The sequence below is a fragment of the Globicephala melas genome, chromosome 7, assembly GCF_963455315.2.
Source record: "Globicephala melas chromosome 7, mGloMel1.2, whole genome shotgun sequence".
NCBI classification, from domain to species: domain Eukaryota; kingdom Metazoa; phylum Chordata; class Mammalia; order Artiodactyla; family Delphinidae; genus Globicephala; species Globicephala melas.
The window spans coordinates 60696450-60715489 of NC_083320.1; the positions used below are offsets into that span (position 1 = coordinate 60696450).

Sequence of the window (19040 nt, forward strand, 5' to 3'; positions counted from 1 at the left end):
TGGTGGGAACCTTTTAAGTGATGCTTCTCTGTAAGCAGTAGAATGACTATTATAGTTATTCAGAATGTCCTCTTTATTACTAAAATCTAGCTCCAAAGAATGAGGGGCTATTTTCTTTGGATGGTCTCCATCACTTGCATCTTTCATACATCAAAAGTGAAACTTAGAACAGAATGATAATTCTACTAATATCCGGGAAGCAGACTTAATCAGAAAGTTTTGTACATTTGAGCTGCTTTTATCTGTTGGGCAAGCCACAGTCTTTCTGTGCCTCACTTTTTATCTAGGATGAAGTAGGGGAATAAACCAGGTATTCTTTGCAATTCCTCCAATCTTAAAATAACTTCATCTTTAAAAAATGGTATTTACCCATGGCCCAAATGTTTAAAATGTCTGTTAGTGTTTTCCAAGGGCAAGTGCTAAGGAGTACATATATTGCAAAGTCAATAATTTTAGATTAACTGTCAGATTTTTTAACCATAGTGTTAAGGCTATATGCTTAGTTTGGATATACTCTACAGGAGAATTGTTAAATGCTTGTGCAGTTTAATTAAATATAATTTAATCAGTGGCTCAAAAATAGGAAGTATAAAAATATATTCTACTGGTCAAATACACATAAATTATCAAGTCGCCAGAGACACCAAAAGTCTTTGAAGTAATGTGAGAGTGTGAACTTGCTTTACTTTGAAGATACTCTGCATTAGATATGCTAGCGTCCTAAATCAGAAAAACTGGATGACATGAAAATCCTTTTCCCTTGTTTGCTTCCAAAGGAATTTACTACTTTGGAAGAACAGAGTTCTTCGAAAGTAAGAACAGAGTTCAGTTTCAATTAACAGTGTACTAAGTTAATGATTAGTGTTTATATTTTTAAGTTTCAGCTATATTAAAGTTTGTGAATGCCGAAGAAGCTGGGCTAATATTATATCATAAAAATGTCATTGAAAGTGCAATTAGCTTTAAGTGCAGAGGAAATAAGATAACGGAATCTGTTGCCCATTTTAGCTGTGGACCTTCAATTCCATGACGTCTAATCTATTAAAGGACTTCAGATTTGCATACTTATTTAAATTAATTTACAAATTCACAAATTAATTAAGTAGATTAAAATTTCAGCAGTAATAAATCTTTGTAAAGCTTGGTTCTTCATAGAGAAAGAAAAACAAGATAATCTTTCATATGTAAAGAATAACGCTTGGGGCAGTTCAGACTTGCTTTATGGTACAGCACTGAACAGTTTTGCTTAATATTCCCCGTGTACTTACAAAGTTCTACTTTTTCTCCAAACCCCATAAAATCTTCTTTTTAATGAGTTCAGTAAAATATCTAAATTGCAACACTGCATCTATATACTTTGTCAAAGAACATTGTAGTATATTTCCTTAAAGTTGCATAAAGCAGATATTCTATGTACATTTCAGTACAAGACCTTGCAAACTTTTGGATTCTTAAAAACTACCTGGAAAACGCAACAGAAAAAAAAAAGGCAAAGACTAGGACATTATAGTTCCAAGAAAAGGAAACACAAATTTCTCTTAGATGTATAAAAAGGCACTCAATCTCACCAACAGTAAAAGATACAAATTGAAATTATGAGATATTATTTTCAACTATCAGATGGATAAGTATAAAAGGTTTACAATGCATTTGATGAGAATGTGGAAATATAGGCATGCTCCTACATTTCTGGAGTTTAAATTGATACAAACTCTATGCTGGGGGTTGAGGGAGGGTACAGGATCTAGTAGGTCTATCTCTAGGAATTTATAATACAGATATACTCAGGTGTGAAATGACACTGCAGTATTGTAAAAATAAATAATTGGATAGAATATAAAGGTCCACCATTGGGGACTGGTTAAATAAATTTCATACAATAGATCATTATGCAGCCTTTTAAAAGAATGAAAATGCTCTATATGTACTGACCTGGACCAATATGCAAAATATATTGTGAAGGATTTCCAAATGGTGTGGTGACTGATTAGGTTCACAGAGGCGCCCTTCTGCTAAGGAACAACTAGACCTTGGATAGGACCTGTCTCTTTGAGGCATTGTTGGTCTCTCAAGAGATACGGGAGGTCTCTGAAGGCCCTCTCACTCCAAAAATCAAAATAAAACCAGAGTTGTTCTGAGGTAAATGAGGATAGTGGTAACACTGCTATCAGGATACTGAGGCTTTGGCCAACACAAGGTTGGGAAGGATGAACTGAGCCAAGACCCTGAAGTGATCCCAGAATGATGGCTTCTTTGGCTACACAAAAATCAGTTACAGATAGATTAAAGCCTAGATAAGAAAGGCAAAACTATAATGCTCTTAGAAAAGAATCGAGGAGAGTATCTTCATAGCCCCAGGACAGTAAAGAATTTATAAAAGAAGATGCAAACAGTAACAACTATAAAATAAAGATTGATAAATTTAACCACATTAAAATTAAGAACTTCTGTTCCTCAAAAGACTCCATTATTATTAGGTATTAGAGGAAAAAGAAAAAATAAGAGAAGGTATTTGCAATACATATAAGCAGCAAAGCCTAGTAAGCATTACTATTACAAACTGATAGCACAAATCAAACAGAAAAATGGGTAAGACTTTAACAGGTACTATACAAAAGGTGATATCCAAATGATCAATAAACAGACATCCTCCTTAGTAATTAGGGAAGTACACATTAAAACTAAAATGGGATACACACCTATCAGATTGGGAAAAAAGTTAAAAGTCTGACAACATTAAGTGTTGGAGAGAAAAATGGAACAACAGGAACATCCAAACAATGCTGGTGAGATTGTTAACTGGTATACTCTTCCTGAAAATATCATGTGGCATCCAATAAAGCTGAACATATATGTACCCCCGACCCAACAATTTAAATCCAAGATCTATACCTTAGAGAAATACATGCAGATGTGCATCTGGATGTATGTACAAGAATGTTCGCAGTAGTATTGTTATTAATTGGCCTAAACTGGAAATCACCCCAAAGCCCATCAACAGTAGAATGGGTAAGTAAATTTTGACACACCTGAACGTTATACAGTAATAAAAATCAACTGAAATGCAACAAAAGGAACAAGCTGGAGATACATAAATGAATCTTATATACCTAGTGTTGAGTAAAAAAGCAGAACACAGAAGAGTATATACAATGTGATTATATACTTAAAGTTCAACAAGAGGCAAAAGTAAGCCCTTTTGTTTCGAAATGCACACAGAGGTAGTACATTTATAAAGAAAAGCAAGGAAATTAATCAGGATAATGGTTACATCCTGGGGAGAGATACAATTGTGATCAGAAAGGCACACACATGTGGTTTCTCGAGTGCTAATAATATTCTATATCTTGACCTGGAGGATGGGTTTTGTTGTTTTGTGGTTATTTTTTGAATTATGTTTTTTTCCACGATGCATGTTATACTTCACAGTTTAATCTTTCAAAAAAGGAAGTAAAGGAAATCGCTACTAAGATAAACAAGCCACAAGAGAGTGCCAGGAATGAACAGGCAAATTCTAGGGGAAAGTAGAACTTTTCAAGTGTAAATGGAAAATTAAGCAAAACTGACCAAATGCTGAACCACACAGCAAGTCTCAACAAGTTTCAAAGAACTGAAATGATACTGAGCATATTCTCTGACCACAGTGGAATTAAGCTAGAAATAAATAAAATTTTAAGTAGAAAATTCACACATTTGTAAATTAAGAAATACATTTCTACATAGTGCATTGTTCAAACATTGAAATCATTAAGGATATTAGAAAATACTTTAAGCGGATTAACACTTGAAAGTACAACCTGTCACAAGTTGGGAGATGCAGTAAAAGCCATGCTGAGAGGGAAATTTACAGCATATAAAATGCACATATTAGGAAAGAAGGAAGACGGAAAAACTTATGATCTAAAAATATGTCTCATGAAATTAGAAAAACAGCAGAGGCAGGTGCAGAGCACCGGGCAGCAGGCACGCGGTTCCAGGGGGCCAATGGCGGCCAGGCGAGGCCAGGACGCTCCCAGAGTAGCCTTAGCATAGGGTTGCACCGCGACAGTCCCACTGATTGGTTCCTTGAGGAGACTTCATCTTGTTTGAGACCTGATGGCCAAAAGAGAGGAAGAAAACTTCTCTCCTAAAAATGCCAAAAGACTGAGACAAGAGCTGGAGGATTCTGATAAAGTGAGGAAGATGAATGTACAGTTTCTTTCACTAATGATACTTCTACTTTGCAGGAGAAGTTGGGATAATTGAGAGTATTCAGCTCAGAAACTTCATGTGTCATTCCATGCTTACACCCTTTAAATTTGGTTCTAATATCAACTTTGTTGCTGGCAACAGTGGAACTCAGCAGCTGTCTCAATAACATTAAGGAACAGTGGAGATGATGCCTATAAAACAAATGCGTATGGTGACTCTACAGCTGTGCGACGTCTCATCAGCATGGACGGAAGTTGATCTTATAAACTAAAAAGTGAAATGGAAACGTGGTTTCTACTAGGAAAGAAGAGCTAATTGCAGTTAATCCCAGCTTACATCCTAGTGACTAGGATTGTTAATCCAGTTTCTGTTTTAACACGAGATGAGCAACCAGTTATAGCTGTCTAAAATTGAGGGAGACAAATACAAATTCTTCATGAAAGCAACCCCACTTGAACAGATGAAGGAAGATTATTTATACATTATGGAAACAAAGAACAAAGGAGTAGATAAATCAAGGAAGAGTAATTTACTGAACTAAAGTGCCAGTGTTTAGAGAAAGAAGACGTTTACAAAGTATTGCTAGTGTAAGTACAATGAAGGCTAATTTAACGTACTTGAAATGTGAAATGCCTTGGGCAGTGGTCAATGAAACTGAAAAACAAGTGAGTGCTATCAGAGATAATATAAAAATTGGAGAAGATCGTGCTGCTAGACTTGACAGGAAAATGGAAAAACAGCAGGTCAGACTTAATGAAGCAGAAAAAATACAAGGATATTCAAGATAAAATAGAAAAGATTAGTCAAGAGACAACTGCCTGAACACCAAAACGTATGGTATTGAAAGGAGATGTTACTCCTAAGAAAAGGGCCTATAATGAAGCTGAAGTTTTATATAACCATTCCCTAAATGCATATTGAACATTAAAGAAAGATGATGAGTAGCTTTGCAAAAGAATTGAAGAACTAAAAAAAAAAAAGTACTAATCAACCTTTGGAACTGGAGCAGCTGAAAAGGCAAAAAAATTATCTTAGTTAAAAGAGAGTGTAGGGCTTCCCTGGTGGCACAGTGGTTGAGAGTCCGCCTGCCGATGCAGGGGACGCCGGTTCGTGCCGCAGTCCGGGAAGATCCCACATGCTGCGGAGCGGCTGGGCCAGTGAGCCATGGCCTCTGGGCCTGCGCGTCCGGAGCCTGTGCTCCGCAACAGGAGAGGCCACAACAGTAAGAGGCTCGCGTACCGCAAAAAAAAAAAAAAAAAAAAAAAGAGAGCGTAACCTAGTGTAACCTAGAGATTGTCATACTGAGTGTAGTAAGTCAGACAAAGACAAATATCATATGCTATCACTTATATGTGAAATCTAAAAAATGGTACAAGTGAACTTATTTGCGAAACAGAAATAGTCACAGGTGTAGAAAACAAACTTATGCTTACTGGGGGGAAGGGAGGAGGGATAAATTGGGAGATTGGGATTGATACATAAAATAGATAACTAATAAGGACCTACTATATAGCACAGAGAACACTTCTCAGTACTCTGTAATGATCTATATGGGAAAAGAATCTAAAAAAGAGTGGATATATGTATAACTGATTCACTTTGCTGTACAGCAGAAACACAACATTTTAAATCAACTATAATCAAATAAAAATTATATATATTAAAAAGGAGAGAGTGTAAAGGCCTTACAGGATCAAGAAAGTTCAATCAAGAGATTGAACAGTTTTAGCCATAGAAAAGAACAAAGAGGAACATACCAGAATTGAGAGAAGAATTAGATGTGAAGTATATGCTGAACTATAATCAGCAACAACTGAAAGAACTGAAAGTAATACTGATCGACTAAAAGGATTTGACCCTCATGGTCCAACTCTTCTCAAAGCCAGAGATGATGCTTATAGATGTGGACATTTTACCTATAAACCCATAGGCTCTTCAGGAGCTTGCATTCATCTTTGGGACCCTGAGCTTGCTCTGGCTACTGAACCTTGCTTAAAAGGACTTCTGCAAAGCTATTGTTGCCATAATCATGCTGATGAAAGAATGCTTCAGGCACTGATGAAAAGGTTTTATTCACCAAGCCACAGATAATATTTTCTGAGTTTTGGAATAAGATGTATGATGTTAGACACAGAGCTGCTTATCATCCAGTTTCCAACAGTTCTGACAGATTTAGAAATAGAAAATGCAGTTGTTGCAAACAGCCTAACTGACATGAGAGGCATAGAGACAGTGCTACTAGTCAAAAATAATTGTGTAGCTTGTGCAGTAATGCAGTCCCAAAGCTAGCCAAGAACTGTAGCTTTTACTGCTGATGGTGATCAGGTTTTTGTGGGACATTATTATTTATCTGAAAATATAAGACCTAAGTTTCTAAGCAGAGATATGGATTTATTTCAAACTGACTTGGAGAAGGAGGATGAAAATAAGTAAGCCCAGATATTAAATCTTCAGCAACATTTGTCTATCCTTGGAAAGGATATTAAACACAATGAAAATTTTCTTAGAAGGTGCCAACTACATTATAAAGAGTTAAGATAAAAATAAGAAAAAGTATTTCTAAAATGTGGGAACTTGAGAATATAGAAGAACTCCAGTCTGCAGATGTTCCAACTTTGGAAGATGAGCCTCAAGAAAATAAAATGAAAATGAAAATAGTTGAGAAAAATATGGAACAACAAAAAGAAAACATGGAGCATCTTAAAAGTCTGAAAATAGAAGCAGAAAACAAGTATGATGATGCAATTAAACTGAAAATTAATCAGCTAGCAGATCCACTTAAGGATGAATCAAACCCTGATGATTCTGAAGTGGATAACCAAAAACAAGAGAAATGGAATTTTGAAGAAAAACAAAAGAACACTTGGACACTTTAACTAAAAAGAAACAAGATGAAAGAAAAAGAACTAGAAGAGAAAATGTCACAAAAAAGGAAGATAAATCTGCCCAGAGCAGATAGAAGAAAAAAATTCTGCATCGATTCTAGATAAAGAAGTTAATAGATTAAGACAAAAGATATAGGCAGAACATGCTAGTCATGGAGATCAAGAGGAAATAATGGGGCAGTACTAAGAAGCAAGAGAAAGGTATCTTGATCTGGATCATAAAGTAAGGACTTTTGAAAGGTTTATTAAATTACTGGAGGAAATAAGAACCCATAGATATGAAACATATCAACAATTTAGAAGGTCTTTGACTTTACAATGCAAATTGTACTTTGACCACTTATTATCTCAGACGGCCTATTTGTGGAAAAATGAATTTTGACCACAAGAATGAAACTGTTACTATATCAGTTCAGCCTGGAGAGAGAAACAAAGCTCCTTTCAATAACATGAGGGCCTTCTCCAGAGGTGAATGTTGTTGTTGTTGGTGGTGTTTTGTTTTTTCCATGGCTTGCTTCATTCTTTCCCTGTGGTCCACTACTGAATCTCCTTTCAGATGCCTGGATGAGTTTGATGTCTACATGATATGGTTAACCAAAGAACTGCAATGAACATGAGACTCAAGACAGCAGACTCCCAATGTTTCAGTCAATTTATCTTGCTTACCCCTCAAAGCACGAGCTCACTTCTGTCAAGTGAACTGATTAGAATTCTTTGAATGTCTGATCCTGAAAGAGGACAAATCACATTGCCTTTTTAACCTGTGACTCAATAGCAAGAAGACCAAAGTTGATTTGTACCTTAAATGCTATGTCCTCATGTTGAAAGATTTGCAAAGGGAAAAAAATTCAGGATTATTTGATGAAATAAAATGAAACCAAAGATATTCTAAAAAAAAAAAAAAAAGCTCCTTTATACATCTGACCACAATAAATTATGTAAATAAGCCTAGAAAACCAACTACAATCAGCAATTTAAAATTATTTTTACTTTACTTTGAGAAAATCAATTTCATAGTACTGGTTTTAAATCTTTTTGGTTTTTTTAACTGTCTACTTTTATAGATTTTTTTTCAGAAGTAAAATTTTGTACATACTTACATATCTGTTTAGTTTGGGTTCATTTCTATAATATTTTGTAAGAATTAAAAGTTTGAGCATCTGGAAAAAAAAGAAAGAAAAAGAGCAGAAATAAAACCCAAAGAAAGTGGAAGAAAGGAAAAAATAAAGATAAACGTAGAAATTCATGCAATAAAAACATACATATAATGGAGAAAATCAACACAGCTAAAAGACAGTTCTTTGAAAAAAGCTAAGGAACATAATAAACTTCTTGTGAGACTGATCAGGAAAAAAGAGAAAATATCTTACCTTACCACAGCCTGGATCAGCTGTGAACTGAACTTTCTGGCGTTTTACATGTGCTTACCATTATTACAAATTGTTTAGATATTAAAAGATCACAAAAGGATATTATAAACAAACTTTATAATTTTGAAAAATTAGATGAAAGAGATTTCTAGCAAGATCCAATTCTCCAAAATTGACACAAGAAGAAAGAGAAAAACCAGATAATTCAGTAACTCGTAACTAAATTGAATCTATAATTTAAAGCCTTCTCAATGAAAGGAAGGGTTTGCTTCTATTATTAGTATTTTGTCTTTGTCATTGGTCACCTTTTCCTTCTTTACACGTCTAATAATCTTTTATTATATGACAGACTTTGTGTGTAAAAGAAGGCGGCTCCAGCTGGTATCTTCCATTAGTGAAGGGTCCCCCTTTCCTCAGTTAGACAGATAGACTGAAGGACAGATCACCTCAATCCAATCAGTGATTGAGTTGGGTCAGGGCTTTTAATTGAGAGTTTATAGTCTCTGATTCTTTAGCCCTGTAGTTGTGTCCTTCAGAGGTTTGAGCTTAGCTCTTTGCATACAACCCCATTGTTATGGGCTAAATTGTGTCCCCCATCCCCTCTCAGCTCCAAATTCACATGTTGAAGTCCTAACCCCCAGTAATCAGCATGTAACTGTATTTGGAGATAGGGTCTTTAAAGAGGTAATTCAGTTAAAATGAGTTCATTAGGGAGGGGCCCTAATCCAATATGATGGATGTCCTTATAAGAAGAATTAGGACACAGACACATATATAGAAGGAAGACCATGTGAAGACACAGGGAGACCACCATAACCCAAAAGCCAAGGAAATAGGCGTCAGAAAAAACCAACCCTGCTGACACTTTGATCTTGGACATAATAGCTTCAGGAATTGTGAGAAAATAAACTTTTCTAGGCTACCCAGTCTGTGGTACTCTGTTATGGCAGCCCTAGCAAGCTTATTCACCCATGTATGTATACCTGAGGGACAGACTAGTTGTGAATTTGTGAAAGCCTCCTTTCCCTAGAAGGATTTTTTTTCCCCAAGCACCACAAGACAATGGGAGATCACAATCTGCCTTTCTGGCCAGCACCCAGCCTCACATCACCCTCAGGAAATGTCTCATGGGGAAAACCAGCCTTGCATTTGGGCTCTTCCAGTTTCTAATAGGTCACACCAGCTCTGTGTGATTGTCAAAAATTCTTCTGGCTTCTTTTTCTTCTAGTACAGTCTCCCTGTTTAAGTCAAGCCCACCAGGGAAGAAAACAATCATTAGCTTACCTAGGATGGGTTCTTACTGTTCTGGAATTTTAGTTCACCCATTCCTCTTTGTTCCACGACTCTCTGATATCTTTACAAATATAAATTTGCAATTTATCCATGTTATTTTCTAGTTGTTGCAACAAAAACATTGGAATACTGCAAATTAATATATCCTACCAAGAAGTTAAGGTTTTCATTAAACAAATGAATCCAGCAAAATATAAAAGGATACATCACAACCAAGTTGAGTTTATTTCAGGAATATGATTGTTTCAACATATAAAAATTAATCGGTGCAATTCACCACAGTAACAGAAGAAATGAGGAAAAATCATGATTATCTTAATGATGTAAGCATTGATAAAATTCTACATGTAGTCATGAAAAAAAACTCTTAGCAAACTATAGATAGAAGGAAACATCTATAAATTGTTATAGGGTATCTACGGAAAATAAAACTACAGGAAACATGGTACTTAATGGTGAAATGTTAAAACTGTTCACTCTGAAATCAGGAACACACTGGAGATCCTAACCAATACAATAAGGCAAGAAAAATAGAAAACAGTGTTAAAGATAGAGGAAATAAAATTGAATTCTTGGGACTTCTCTGGTGGCTCAGTGGTTAAGAATCTGCCTGCCAACACAGGGGACACAGGTTCGAGCCCTGGTCCAGGAATATCCCACATACCATGGAGCAACTAAGCCCGTGCACCACAACTACTGAGCCTGCACTCTAGAGCCCACCTGCTGCAAACTACAGAGTCCATGCGCCTAGAGCCCGTGCTCTGCAACAAGAGAAGCCACCGCGATGAGAAGCCTGCACACCACCACAAAGAGCAGCCCCTGCTTGACGCAACTAGAGAAAGCCCGCCCGCAGCAACGAAGACCCAGTATAGCCAAAATATAAATAAATAAATTTAAAAGAATAAAAGGGGACAATTATATTTAAAAAATTGAATTCTTTGCATTCTTAGAAAATAAAATCCACAGATTGATATTAGAATTATTAGATGAGTTTAACAAGTTTACAGGATACAGATTAGTATGCAAAAATCAATGGAACTTCCCTTGTTGAGCATCAAACCATTAAAAGATGAAATTTAAAGATACTGTTTACAATAGCATCAAAACATACCAAACACCTAGTAATAAATCTAAAGAAAGATGTGCAATATCTCTATACAGAAAACCTAAAAACATTTCTAGAGAAATTGAAAATGACGTAAATAAATGGAGGGATATACTATATCAATGTATTAGAGGACTCAAAATAGTAAAGATGTCATTACTCTCTGGGTTTATCTATAGAGTCAATGTAATCCCAATCAAAATTGCAGTGAGTTAATTTTTGTGGAATTGACAGGTGGATTCTTTTATTTATTTATTTGTTTATTTATTTTTGGCTGCGTTGGGTCTTTGTTGCTGTGCACGGGCTTTCTCTAGTTGTGGCAAGCAGGGGCTACTCTTCGTTGCGGTTTGCAAGCTTCTCGCTGCAGTGGCTTCTCATTGCAAAGCACGGGCTCTAGGTGCGTGGGCTTCAGTAGTTGTGGCACGTGGGCTCAGTAGTTGCGGCTCGCTGCCTCTAAAGCACAGGCTCAGTAGTTGAGGTGCACGGGTTTAGTTGCTACACGGCATGTGGGATCTTCCCGGACCAGGGATTGAACCCATGCCCCCTGCGTTGGCAGGCAGATTTTTAACCACGGCGCCGCCAGGGAAGTCCCTGACAGGTAGATTCTAAAGTGGAAGAGTAAAGAATATGTCAAGGGTCAAGAATAACCATGACACTCCTGAGAAAGAAAAATATGTGAGGACATACTCTACTAAATATTAAGATATAAATCTACAGTAATTAATACAGTATGATATTGGTGAAAATATTGACAAATAGACCAATGGAATGGAGTAGAGTCCTTATATAGACACCTGGTTTATGATAAAGGTGTCATTACAAAAGTAGTGCTGGATTAATTAGGTTTTTCTATGAAAAGGGAAAGAAAAGAGACACCCCGCCATCTCACACTATAAGCAAAAATCAATTCCATATGGATTTTAGCTCCAAACGTAAAAGAGAAGTATTAGAGACAGCCCAGACACAGACTCAGAAAGTGCATGAGAGAGAGATTTACTTCTCACTTTTGAACATTTTAAAATTCAAACCTGCAATGGAACAGTAAGGTGCCCTGTTACTGAGTGACACTGAGATATAGAGGCTGACAGTAACTGGTTCTTTGAAGAGATCTAGACCCCTTTCTTGAAATACAGACCCAGATTTAGGAGAGACACCAACAGAAACCACTTCAAACTAAGTTCCTTCCCTTGTGATAAGGAGCTTGAGGCCAAGGAGCTTCAGTGAGCTGTGATTCCCAGGTTTCCTGTCCTCAGTCATATACTGACACAGACCAATCCCAAACGGGGCATTTCCAGCTGCTTCCAACACCTTGGATCCTACTTCACTAAGGACATTCCCTACTCCTCATAGTCTTTCATGAGTCTGTACTATTTTTCTGCTAAAAAAAGAACTCAGCAAATTCCCCTCCCTCCTGATTAATCTGTTGATTTTCCTTGGAACACCAATATATTTTTCAAAGATGAGTAAATGTTCTAAGTATTAACTCCAGTACTATACCCCAAACGATATTGTTTATTAGAATGACTGTCAGTGACTATGCACTTTTGAACTCACCTAAATATAGCATTTTCCATCATCAGAATTTTAGATTAACATCAGAAGATACAAAGTCTTATTTCATTAATCTGTATGTAATTATAGTATTCATTGACACGGACATTTTATTATTACCTGCACTTCCTTGCCTAACATACGTTTCTTCTAGCAGGTATCAATAGCTGTTAAAATGCATCTTGTTTTATTCCTATGTCATTAAAAGCACAATTAACAACGCTGTTCTTTGAAGATAGAGCACCTAATGAGTTCAATGATCAAACTCATGAGATAGCCACAGAAGCTGCCGTGTCTCAATGTTTTAGTCCTTATTAGCAGTCACGTCCCTGCGATGACTCAAAAGCATTCTTAGACACTTCTGTGTAGTCTACTAAGTTTAAAATGGGTAACAGGGGGACTTCCCTGGTAGCACAGTGGTTAAGAATCCGCCTGCCAATGTAGGGGACACAGGTTCGAGCCCTGGCTGGGGAAGATCCCACATGCCGCGGAGCAACTAAGCCTGTGTGCCACAACTACTGAGCCTGTGCTCTAGAGCCCGCAAGCCACAACTACTGAAGTCCATGCACCTAGAGCCTGTGCTCCGCAACAAGAGAAGCCACTGCAATGAAAAGCCCACGCACCGCAGCAAAGAGTAGCCCCTGCTCACTGCAACTAGAGAAAGTCCATACACAGCAACAAAGACCCAACGCAGCCAAAAATAAATTAATTAAAATAAATAAATAAATAAAATGGGTAACATATTTATCATAATACATTATCAAAATTCTAAGATAGATTCTGAGACAGAAAAAGTTAATAATTGATCAGAAAGTCATACAAGCTTATATCACAGACACTATTTTGTTGTCACCTATTAGAGTCAATATTTATAAAATAACAGGTATTAATCTCACTGATCATAGAATGTGTATTCACTCACTGTAGGACCATGTGAAAACCACAACCACCTCAACTCTGGGGAAGTAAAAATATTTAAGATAACCCACCAGTGGGCCTGAACTGATATGTTGGCAGTACCTTGTTTCCCCTGCGCTTCCTTTTAGGAGTAGATGAAATTTTATTCCTCTAGCTCTAAGTGAAGCCAGTGGCTGGGGCCTGTTTCTCTCACCAACTCTTACTGGGAATGGACTCCCAGCAACATCCCTCCTAGCCCTCATGCTCACCCCTCCCAGGGCAGTCCCCAGCCTCGAGTTTGTGAATAAACTTAGAATCAAACTGCCATTTGTTTTCCAGGTAATAGATGGAGGAATAAAAAAGTAAGTAGTGTTAACATTAAATTCCATTCATCCCAATATTATAGATTAAACAGTCAACTTAAATGATGAAAAACTCTTGGAAAAAAAATAGGAGTAGGACTTCCCTGGTGGTCCAGTGGTTAAGAATCTGCCTTCCAATGCAGGAGAGCCGGGTTCGATCCCTGCTCGGGGAACTAAGATCCCACATGTCTCAGGGCAACTAAGCCCGAGCCCACAAGACACAACTAGAGAGCCCACATGCTGCAACGAAGATCCGGCGTGTCTCAACTAGGATCTGACGCAGCCAAATAAATAAATATTAAAAAACAAAACAAACAAAAAAAAGGAGTAAATTTTCATGACCTTAGATTAGGCAATTGTTTCTTATGACATCAAGAGCAAAAGCAACAAAAGAAAAAACAGATAAATTGGACTTCATCAAAATTAAAAACTTTTATGCTTCAAAGGACACCATCAAGAAAGAGAAAAAACCACCTACAGAATGAGAGAAAATATTTGCAAGTCACACATCTGATAAGGGACTTATATCCAGAATATATAAAGAACTCTTACAACTCAACTATAAAAAGACAATCCCAAAAAATAAAAAATAAAAAAAAAGACAATCCCATTAAAATGGGTAAAGGATTTGAGTAGATATGTCTCCAAAGAAGATATAAATGGCCAGTAAGCACATGAAAAGATGCTCAACATCATTAGTCATTAGGGAAATAAAAATCAAAGCCACAATGAAACACCACTTTACACTCACTAGTATTGCTATAATAAAAAATGGAAAATAACAATTGTTGGTAAGGAGGTGGAGGAATTGGACCTCTTGCATACTGCTGTTGAGAATGTAAAATGGTTCAGCTGCTGTGGCAAATAGTTTGGCAGTTCCTCAAAAAGTTAAACATGGAGCTACCATATGACCCAGTAATTCTACTCCTAGGTATGTATCAGGAGAATTGAAAACACGTAGCTGTACAAAAACGTGTACATAAATGTGTATAGCAGCATTATTGAAAATAGCTAAAAATTAGAATCAACTCATCCATCAAGAGATGAAATGATAAAATATATTACATTTATACAGTGAAATGTTATTTGGCCAAAAACAGGGATGGAGTACTGATACATGATACAACATGGATGAAATTTTGAAAACATTACGCTGAGTGAAAGAAGTCATATACAAAAGTCCACATTTTGCATGATTTCATTTATATAAAATGTCCAGAAGAGGCAAATCCATAGAGACAGAAAGTAGAGTAGCAGTTGCCAGGGACTGAGGGAAAGGAAGAATGGGAATCACTGCAAATGTGTATAGGGTTTCTCTTTGGGGTGATGAAAAGTTCTAGAACTACATAGTGATGATGGTTGCACAACTTTGTAAATATACTAAAAATCACTGAATTGTACACTTGCAAAGAGTGAATTTTATGGTATGTGAATTATAGCACAATAAAGCAGTTATTAAAGATCAATATCTTACTGTACAGCAAAGGGAACTATATTCAATATTTATAATAACCTATAATGGAAAAGAATCTGAAAAATAATATATATGTGTGTAACTGAACCACTTGCTATACACCTGAAACAAACACAACAATGTTAATCAACTATACTTCAATTAAAAAAAAATCAGTATCTCCCAACTATTAAAATCAAACTATCAAAATAAATCAATAAGGCTTAAATTTTTTAGAAAGAATAAACAAGTTCTATTATCTGACATTATTGAGGAAGGCTGGCTGGTCAGTTAACTTAAAAAGTTAATTAAAAAGGAAATCATTGTATAAAGATATACATAACTTGCAAACATTTTATTCCAACTTAAAATATAAAAGGGTACATTCATTTAACTATCTTTGATATAAGGCCAAGAAGTTTTCTTTAGGTTTGATTTTGCTGATTGGTGTTCTCTCCCATCTTTCTGGCATAAACCACACTCACTGGATATCATTTCCAAAACTGGTATTTTTAAAGCAGACCAGAACCCAGAGATACAAGTGAAGAAATCTGAGTCCAGAATCCTTCCATTTTTTTTCAGTTCCCCCTTTTATCAGACACCTTGTACAAAATCAAATTCTGTTGGCCTCACCCCTCTCTTCTTCCAGCCACTGCTACCAACACCATTCTGTGTGGACTCTGCAAACTTCATGCTGGCACAACCTGCCTAACGACCTCACTCATCACTTTTCTCTGAGTTCCCCTTGGTTTCTGTCCATTGATGTCAAGGTGAACTCAGCCTTGTGCAGTCTGGAAATTCAGGGGAATGATGTTCTGGGGATGAGCTTTGAAGAGTGGCAGATGATAAAAACTGGGGGATAGAATATTCTCCATTTTTCCCCATCTTGTCCCTCACATACTGCCCAGGGGCAGTTCATGTGCCTTCTCAGAGGTTGATTCATGAGATTAAGCATTTAGTTGCACTTAGCCAGCTTGATACTGGATTTCCTTCTTTTTTTTTTTTTGCGATACGTGGGCCTCTCACTGTTGTGGCCCCTCCCGTTGCGGAGCACAGGCTCCGGACGCGCAGGCCCAGCGGCCATGGCTCACGGGCCCAGCCGCTCCACGGCATGTGGGATCTTCCCGAACCGGGGCACGAAACCGTGTCCCCTGCATCGGCAGACGGACTCTCAACCACTGCGCCACCAGGGAAGCCCTGGATTTCCTTCTGTATCTGCTTCATTCCTCTTGCTCTTCATTCCTGCAGGGATTTCACTCCTTATCAAAGAAGTAGCACATAGGCTTTGCTTCAGGCTCTGTTTTTGAGGGAACCCAAGGCTAAGACATCTCTCAATCTTTCACAGCTACTTTGTCCACTCCTTATTTGACAGAAATTTTTAGTGACCTGATTATAACAAGTCTTTCTAAAGCATTTAACTTTTTAATAGTAAAAGCAAATTTTTCTTTTTAATACTCACATTTCATGGATTAATGTAATAAATTATATAATGACAGTAAAACACATAACTGGCAAAAGAGGTTCTTTAGAAACACAGTTGGCCCTTGGTATGCTGGAAAGCAGTCATAAGTTTGCAGATTAATTTCTTTGGGTCTTTGTCCATAGCAATTTACATTAAAAAAATAGAAATATAGTTGATTTACAATATTGTGTTAGTTTCAGGTATACAGCAACATGAGTCAGTTATATATATGTACCTTTTTCATATTTTTTTCCATTATAGGTTATTACAAGATTTTTTGTTTAATTTTATTTTTTTGGCTGTGTTGGGTCTTTGTTGCTGCATGCAGGCTTTCTCTAGTTGCGGCGAGCGGGGACTACTCCTCGTTGTGGTGCGCAGGCTTCTCATTGCAGTGGCTTCTCTTGTTGCGGAGAACAGCTCTAGGCGCGTGGGCTTCAGTAGTTGTGGCACGTGGGCCCTAGAGTGCAGGCTCAGTAGTTGTGGCGCACAGGCCCAGTTGCTCCACGGCATGTGGGATCTTCCCAGGCCAGGGACCGAACCCGTGTCCCCTGCACTGGCAGGCGGATTCCTAACCACTGCACCACCAAGGAAGTCCTATTACAAGATTTTGTGTTATACAATAAATCCTTGCTGTTTACTTTATTTACAGTAGTTTGTATCTGTTAATCCCATACTCCTAATACCTCCCCCCATTTCCCCTTTGATAACCATAAGTTTGTTTGTGAATCTGTCTGTTTTGTACATAGATTCATTTGTATTATTTTTTAGATTCCACATATTAGTGATATCACACAATGCTTGCCTCTGTCGGACTTACTTCACTTAGTATGATATACTCTAGGTCCATCCATGCTGCTACAAAAGGCAGTGTTTCATTCTTTTTTTATAGCTGAGTAATATTCTATTGTATATATACTACATTTTCTTAAACCAATTGTCTGTTGATGGGCACTTAGGTTGCTTCCTTGTCTTGGTTAGTGTGAATAGTGCTGCTATGAACACTGGGATACATGTATCTTCTTGAATTAAGAAGATTAAATTAATTTCGTCTTTTCCGGATATATGCCCAGGAGTGGGATTGCTGATCATATGATAGTTCTATTTTTAGTTTTTAAGGAACCTCCACACTGTTTTCCGTAGTGGCTGCACCAATTTATATTCTCACCAACAGTGTAGAAGCTTTCACTTTTCTTCACACCCTCTCCAGCATTTATTACTTGTAGACTTTTTGATGATAGCCATTCTGACTGGTGTGAGGTGATACCTCATTGTGGTTTTGATTTGCATTTCTCTAAAATTAGCAATGTTGAGCATCTTCTCATGTGCCTATTGGCCATCTGGATGTCTTCTTTGGAGAAATGTCTACTTAGGTCTTTTGGCCTTTTTTTTGAGTTGTATGAGCTGTTTATGTATTTTGGAAATTAACACCTTGTCAGTTGTATTGTTTGCAAATATTTTCTCCATTCTGTAGGTTGTCTTGTCATTTTATTGATGGTTTCCTTTGCTGTGTAAAAACTTTTAAGTCTGATTAGGTCCCATTTGTTTATTTTTGCATTTATTTCTACTGCCTTGGGAGACTGACCTAAGAAAATATTGCTACGATTTATGTCCCAGAATGTTTTGCCTGTGTTCTTTTCTAGGAATTTTATGGTGTCATGTCTTGTATTTAGGTCTTAAAACCATTTTATTTTTGTATATGGTGTGAGGGAGTTTTCTAATTTCACTGATTTATGTGTAGCTGCCCAGCTTTCCCAACACCACTTGCTAAAGAGACTGTTTTCTCTCCATTGTATATTCTTGCCTCCTTTGTTGTAGATTAATTGGCCATAGGTGTGTGAGTTTATTTCTGGGCTCTTATTCTGTTCCATTGACCCATGTGTGTTTTTGTGCCAATACCATGCTGTTTTGATTACTGTAGCTTTGTAGTATAGTCTGAAGTCTGGGAGAACTATGCCTCCAGCTTTGTTCTTTTTGCTCAGGATTGCTTTGGCAATTCTGGGTCTTCCTTGTTTCCACATAAATTTTACGATTATTGGTTCTATGTGAAACATGTCCTGGGTATTTTGATAGGGATCACATTAAATCTGTAGAGTGCTTTGGGTAGTATGGCCATTTTAACAATATTAATTCTCCCAATCAAAGAGCATGGGATATCCTTCCATTTCTTTGAATCATCTTAAATTTCTTTTATCAATGTTTTGTAGTTTTCAGTGTATAAGTCTTTCACCTCCTTGGTTAAGTTTATTCCTAAGTATTTTTTTGATGTAATTTTAAACAGGATTTTTTTTTAAACTTTCTCTTTCTGATATTTCATTGTTAGTACAAAGAAATGCAACAGATTTCTGTATATTAATCATGTATCCTGCTACCTTCCTGAATTCATTTATTAGTTCTACTAGTTTTTATGTGGAGTTTTTAGGGTTCTCTATATAGAGTATCACATCATGCAGATTAATTTTGTTTGGCCATTT

General features: G+C 36.9%; 1 long non-coding RNA gene and 1 pseudogene across 1 annotated transcript in view; both read left to right on the plus strand.

The window, feature by feature from the left end:
* The window catches only part of LOC132597608 (uncharacterized), a 57024-nt gene that overhangs the window by 14670 nt on the left and 23314 nt on the right, over window positions 1-19040 (plus strand). The window lies entirely within an intron of this gene.
* LOC115851097 (structural maintenance of chromosomes protein 6-like) lies at window positions 4096-7625 on the plus strand (annotated as a pseudogene).